A 7,516-nucleotide genomic window follows, 5' to 3' on the forward strand; every position below is an offset into this window, starting at 1 on the left:
AGGAATACACCACATCAAGAGGAACAAAAGGTTTGGCAGCCGATAGAGGAAATCTGGATAGAATTATCATTTGAGAAAGAAATGACGGAAAATGAACAAAATAGGCGAATTCTACGAGATTTTGCTTTACCGAGAGCACAAGGTTCTAAAACTAGCATCGTAAGGCCAACAGTAAATGCTAATAATTTTGAAATTAAACCATCACTGATTGAAATGGTTCAACAATCTCAATATGGAGGTAATGCTACCGAAAATCCAAATTCTCACTTGTCAACATTTCTTGAAATCTGTGATACAATTAAGTTTAATGGTGTTAGTGATGATGCAATTAAATTTTGATTGTTTCCATTTTCACTAAGGGACAAGGCCAAGGTTTGGTTACAATCTCATCCTCCAAATACTTTTACTACTTGAGCTGAATTAGCTAAGACTTTTCTTAATAAATTCTTTCCACCTGGAAAAACTGCTAAACTCAGAATGGATATAACTAGTTTCTCTCAACAGGAAGGAGAGACATTGTATGAAGCTTGGAAGCGCTATCGGGAATTGCAACAAAGATGTCCTCATCATGGTTTACCAGATTGGCTAGTAGTCCAAATATTTTACAATGGTCTCACCTATCCAACAAAGACGCATGTAGATGCGGCAGCGAGAGGAGCACTGATGGGAAAGACAGCTGAGGAAGCTCAACAATTGATTGAAGAAATGGCTGCTAACAACTACCAATGGGCAAACGAACGAGGTAATACAAGGAGAACTGTAGGTATGCTTGAAGTAGATACTTTGAATATGTTAAGTGCAAAGATGGATAATGTGATTAAGATGCTTAATAGACAAGTTGGTTCTAGTTCTAATCAAGGAGTAGTTGTTGCATGTTGTACTACTTGCGGCAGAAATCATGATGATTTTATGTGTTCTATCAGCGAACAGGTTCAATATCTCAATAATTACAACCGTCCACCCCAAAACAATCCATACTCTAGTACCTACAATCCAGGATGACGTAATCACCCGAATTTTGGATGGAAGGATCAAGGGAACCAACAAAGACCAGTTAATCTACCGAATTTTCAACCGCAGCAACCACTTCCGGAGTCCAAACCAGCTTGGGAATTGGTAATTGAGAAGCTGGTAAATGTATCAAATGATAAAATTGAAAAGTTAGTCAGTACCACTGCTCAACGGTTTGAAAGAATTGAAGCAAGGATGGACCAACTCGCCAATATGTACAGGAATGTTGAGGTCCAATTAGGGCAAATAGCAAATACGGTTAACAATCGCAACCAAGGGGATTTACCTAGCAAGACTGGAGTGAATCCGAGAGAGTATGTCAATGCAATCATTCTTAGAAGCGGTAAAACGGTTGAAGGACCTAATTTTGGAAATTCAAGTGGTGAAAAAGACAAGGAGCAATCAATCGAAGAGGAGAAAGAAAGCCGAAATGATCATGTTGTCTTTGATATTGATGCACTTCCTCTCAAATTAAATTCTCAGTTAAATTCTAATGTGATTCCTTTTCCTCACAGGTTGAAGAAAGATGGACAGGATCGGGAGTTTGAAAAGTTCTTCAAAAAGTTTAAACAATTGCACATTAACATTCCTTTCATTGATGCTATAACACAGATTCCCTCTTATGCACGTTTCTTGAAAGACATTATGTCAACGAAGAGAAAAATTGTAGATAATGAGATGATAGCATTAACGGAAGAGTGTAGTGCATTGATTAAAAACAAACTCCCTCCTAAATTGAAAGATTCAGGAAGCTTTTCTATTCCTTGCACAATTGGTCAATTGCATTTTTCTAATGCTTTATATGATTTAGGTGCAAGTGTGTCACTCTTGCCACTATCGGTTGCCCGGAGGCTAGGACTTCAAGAGCTAAAAGCTACCAATATCACATTGCAATTGGCGGATCGATCAATCACACATCCAATGGGTATTTTGAAAAATGTGCTCATAAAGGTAAGACAATCTATAATACCTGTCGATTTTGTTGTCTTAGATATTGAGGAAGATATGAGAATGCCAATTATTCTAGGATGACCGTTTTTAGCCACCGCATGAACTATAATTGATGTGGAAAAAGGTAAGCTTATATTACGGGTTAATGGTGAGGAATTGGAATTCAATTTGGATAATAAAGAAGGGAGTATAGAGGCTACTGCTCTTGTTTCCAATATGCCATGTGATGAAAAGGTTAACCAAGAAAGGAACGAAGAAGTTAAATATATAAATGTCTTTGGTACTAACTTTCATGGTGTAGGAGCAAGGGAGGAGAATATAAGGATAGAAGTTGGCTTAATAAATTCGCCATTCTATGAAGAAAGTGGAGAAAAGTTGAGCCAACTCGAAAAAGACAAGCAAATTCCACTCCAAGGTGAAGTCGAGCCTTTATATGATAAGTCTAATACTCCTTCTTGGCATTTGAGGAAATTGGACTATGGAGATCAATACATAGCTCACCACATGGTAGATTGGCTCGGGAGTTTCGATCTATGGGGAGAAAATCGCTCCCTAATGTTCTAAAATGATTCAACTTTTTAAATCGAGCCAACGACTATAAACAAAAGCGCTTGTTGGGAGGCAACCCAATAATAATATTGTAGTTGTGTGTTTTTATGTTTTTTTTTTTTTTACATTTTGGTGTGATTTAATTGACTAATTAGATGTATTTCACTTGTTTGTAGGAGGTTCGGGAGTTTCATCATCCATCTTGGAAGTACAATTGAAGAACAAGTGTAAAAAGGGAGGTTTTCTTACTAAATTGTGCTTTAAGTGTTTAGAATTCCCATGCATATATACAATGTTGCATTTCAAGTATATTCAATTGAGTTTTGATGATAACATGTTTATAAATGCTCATGGACTCATTTGATGTGCATTTAATGCCCAAAAGTGCCATTTTGGGGTAAAAGTGCAAAAATGATCAAAGAACCCCACCCCTCGATTTTCAATGAAGATGTGTTTGATGTGTTTTGAGATGTTGGATATTGTGTTTATGGTATATTACATGTGCGTGGGAGGTTGGAATTGATAAAAAGTTTGTCCAATGTGTAATTTGGAATTGGCCGGAAAAGGGAGAAAAAGTTTAAAAAATTACAGTTTCTGCAATTAGTGCAGAGAAATACAGATCCGATCTCGAATCCGAAAAACCCAGACGGATCCGGCCTCGGATCCTTTGAAGCTCAAAAATCAAAAATAGGGGAGCCGAACTCGGATCCAACAAATTCCAGTGGATCTGAGAGCTCGGCTGAACATCTGGAGTAGCGGATCCGAGCCCTGTCGGATCCGAGGGCTTCTAGAAACGATCCGAGCTCGGATCGGTTCGCGGATATAGCAGAACCGCAGCCTCGGTTCCTCATTTTCCAGCTTTCTTCTTCTTCTCTTTCTCCGAAACCCTAGCTCTCCTCTCCAATTTTCCATTCTCTACGTTATTCCTCTAATCTTTCACCACAAAAACATCCCAAACACTCTTGTGAACATAAACCCTCAACAATTTCGTAGCAAAAACATCAATTTTGTGGGTTTTGATCTTCATTAGAATACAACAGGGCCGAACTGATTTCTTCCAATTTGGGGGTGAATTTGGACCGTTTTCTTCCTCATTTTTGCATCATTTCCATCCTCTAGCATCTTCCTATACATTTGAGGTAATAATTTGCAATTTTCTTTGAGATTTCATAATTTCCAATTCTATATTTTTTCTAATTTTTGGGCAAATGTTGGTAATCGTTTATATGTTGAAATTTCTTGATATAATTGTGCTACATTGTGCTTAAATAGATTGCTACAACTATTTTCATGCTTATTTTTGAGAAAATTGTGGATTTGGCGATATTTTTGAGACTTTTTCTCAATTATTAGGCTTGAGCAATTTGGTTCTTTAGCCTTGTGAATGTTGCTTTCATTGAATATATTAACTTGTTCTGAGGAGTAAAATGATATGCGATTAATAGAACAAATTCCATTGGGTAAAAGAGTGTGTTTATGATTAAGTTAAGCACATTCAACCTTTTTGCTTGAAATCTCTTATCTCTTTGAGTTAGTTTGTAATTGTTTTGGTAAATTTGGAGCTCATTCGTATGCACTTTATTAAGAATGTATATAGCCAATTGTGGTGTGATTCTTGGATAAAGTTATGAATATATTGGCATGTACATTCTTGAAATAATGGTTAAGGTTCAAATGATTGAACCCTTTGATGAGACTCTACCTGAAAATGTGCATTTGAGTTTGAAATGAGTTAAGTAGGATCTTTGGTTGCGTTTTGGTACATGTTGGCAGGGAATTTAGCCCTTTTATAAGGGGAAACTCTGCCGAAATTTTCTTAAATTTCTATTTATCATTTGAGAGCAAGTTTATATTGTTTCGAATGAATATTCATCTTATTTGTGTATAGGTACTATGACTCGCACAAGGAGGGCTCGTATTCCTATTCCTATTCCTTCTTCGAGTGAGGAACGAACTCCTTCACCTGAGGAGTCACCAGTGGATGAATCCCCTTCATCTGAGTCACCTCCACGCTCACAGCGTAAGACTGCGTCTACTAGCCGCGAGGAGCCACTTCGGGACTATGATACCACGCGATTCACTTCGCTTGAAAACCAACAGTGGTATGAAGCCGGATTGGACAAGGAGATCATAATTGAGAAGCATCTGGCACTGGAGGTGGGCGATCATTATAAAATCTCCACGGCATTCAAGCGCCTTGGATGAGAGAACATCTTCGGCTTGCCGAAGTATTATTATCCTAATCTGATCCGGGAGTTCTACGCCAATGTAGAAAACAAATAGAGCTATAGTGGCAACCTCATACTCTCATGGGTTCGAGGCAAAAGAGTGGCACTCAATCAGGATACAGTCGCCAAATTCGTCAAACTCAAGGACAATGGAGAAGACGTGAAATTGACCAAGGAATTCAAGGCACGTGATCCATGGCAAGTAGGAGAAGTTGTGTCACGTCTTAAGGGTCAATACCGTGAGCGAGGAATTTCTAAGAAGCTCATAGTGTACGCGGATTCCTTTGAGCCTCGGTACCACTTGATATTCTATCTTTTTTGCTTTCAATGTGGTACCGAAAAGAATTGAAAAATGAGAACTCCGCAACAGTGACCTCTACTTCCTGGACAAGATGATGAACGGAGTAGGTCGCCAGCTGACTGGAATACCTCTGCCCAGTATCGTTATCAGCTACATGCGGACCACCGCTCGAATGAGAGCCGGCAAAACCTGCTTTGGGTTCCCTCGCCTTCTCTCCCTTCTGTTTGAGAAGCTTAAGGTTCCCCTTGGAACCGAGCGAGCCACTATCACTAGGGCTACCGAGGAGGTCAGTGTCTCGATACTCAAATCCTTGAGTATTCCTACGAATTTTGGAGCTGCTCTGGTTCAGGACACTGGAGAAGCATCGACTTCCGCTGCTCAGCCTCCACCTCACACTGAACCACAAGCGGAAGCTCAAGAGCCGGAGGCACAGCAGACTCTTCCTCCTCCCATTCCGCGACCACCTCCTCCGCCGCACTCCAAGTGGCAAGAGCTCCTCAGTGCCATTTGCTGTATGGAGACACGAGTCGTCGAGCGCATTGACCAGATGGAGCGGATGATGACTGAGCGACTCAACAGACATGATCGCCGTCTTTGTGCGATCGAGGATCATTTTCAGATCTGCCGGTCGCCTACTCCGACGCCTCAGCATGAGGAGGGGCATATTGGTACATCACATGGTCCTCATGGAGCTGAGAAGGCAGTAGACCCTCGTTCCGAGCAGCCATGAAGATCTTTAGCTGATTACATCTTTTGTTGCTTTATTTTTCTTTTATTGTGTTCGGTTTAAACTTTGTAGTTTTCATATTGCATTATCTTGTGCTACTTATGGTTTTTCGTCCCCTTTTGTTTCATTTTGGACAGAATTTGGATGATCGTGAGGATTAATGGCTTCAAATTAAATCACCACTTATTTTGAGGGAAGTTTCAATTTCTTTTACCTTCCTCTACAATGAGGACATTGTAGATTTTAAGTGTGGGGGAGGGATTACTTTATCTTATGGGTGATTGTGTCTTGAAATGCATGATTTTAGTTGTCTATGGCTTAAAAATGTTGGCATTATATTTGGAAATATTGTCATGAGGTTAATTTTCTTAAAATTGAGGTTGTTGGGTTTTGTCCATTTTTATGGGGAAACCCTGTCAAAATTTTTCTAAAATATTTTCCAAATATTTCAAATTAATGGCCAAAATGTTCAATTTTAAGTACCTAATTCTTTCATTGGATAAAATGTTATATGTATTTTGGGAAGGTTTGGTCCTCATTTTGCTTGGAATGAATTATTATGCAATTAGGATTTTTACATTTTAGAAAGTATATTCGGTTAAATAAGAAAAATTATGCTTAGAATTTTGCATGTTTAATGATATTTCTCATTTTTACTTAATTTTATAAGTAAGTGATTGATATAGTCAAGACAAGGCCAGATTCTTCCTTTAATTATGCTTAGAGGGAAAAGAAAATTATTTCAAAAAAAATAAAAAATAATAAAAAATAAAAAATAAAAAGAAAATATATATATATATATATATTGATATTATTTTTTCTACTCCAATGATTCACATACTGAGTAATCGGGGGTTGACATTTACAAATGTCGACATTCGCGTAAAAAGGTATTGGAATTAAGAGTATGCTTGACAATTTGAATAAGTGAAATGTTGAGTAATCGGGAATCTTCACCTAAAAGTGTCGATTTTCGAGTAAAAAGGCGTTTTCACTATTTAAATAAAATGAAATGTGAATAAATCCCTCTAAATTGTTAAGTTTTGGGATGAGAAATGCCATAAAATTGACTATGTGATTTACTTATTTGTAGAATTAGGATAGAATGAGAGATTGAGTTGAATTTGTTGAAATTAAGGCATAATTATTTTTATTTAATTGAATATTATGAGTATTTAGTGTAATCTGAGAAATGGCACAATGATTGGTTTCTGGGGTTTGAGGAATTAAATTTGACAAAAGTATATATATTATTTTGATCTCTTGAATCATTGTGGTAAATTATGTGTAAAATTGCTTAAGGACAAGCAATGATTCAAGTGTGGGGGAATTTGATAAGTGAATATTTAACGTATATTTTGTACAAATTTGGTATGAACTTTTGGTATGTTTTGAGAAGATTAAAGCCATATTTGAACTCTTTTGGTGATAATTGATTAAATATTATTTAAGTGTTCAAAATTTGATAAATGAGTGGATTAATGTGTTAAATTTTATGAAATTGTGAAGGATTCATGCACGAGATGAAAGACAGGTAAGGATCATCCGGAGTACAAAGTACAAAAGAAATTGGGAGCAAAAATGTAGAAAAAGAAAAGAAGTGAAAAACTGAAAATTTGATCAACATGGATCCGAGCTCGGATCCGTGTGAACAAGGGGCAATCCGAGCCCTCGTCTGTGTTTCTGAAGTAGTGTATCCCAGGTCAGAAGATCCGACCTTGGATCCATAGAAAAAAGGCCTCGGATCCA

At 37.6% G+C, this 7,516-nt stretch overlaps 1 non-coding gene across 1 annotated transcript; it reads right to left on the minus strand.

Moving 5' to 3' along the window:
* Nucleotides 1-468: 468 nt before the first annotated feature.
* Nucleotides 469-575, minus strand: LOC113753098. The gene has a single exon (XR_003464969.1). It is a non-coding gene; the product is annotated as a small nucleolar RNA R71 (small nucleolar RNA).
* Nucleotides 576-7,516: the final 6,941 nt, after the last annotated feature.

This window comes from Coffea eugenioides, chromosome 1, assembly GCF_003713205.1.
Source record: "Coffea eugenioides isolate CCC68of chromosome 1, Ceug_1.0, whole genome shotgun sequence".
NCBI classification, from domain to species: Eukaryota; Viridiplantae; Streptophyta; class Magnoliopsida; order Gentianales; family Rubiaceae; genus Coffea; species Coffea eugenioides.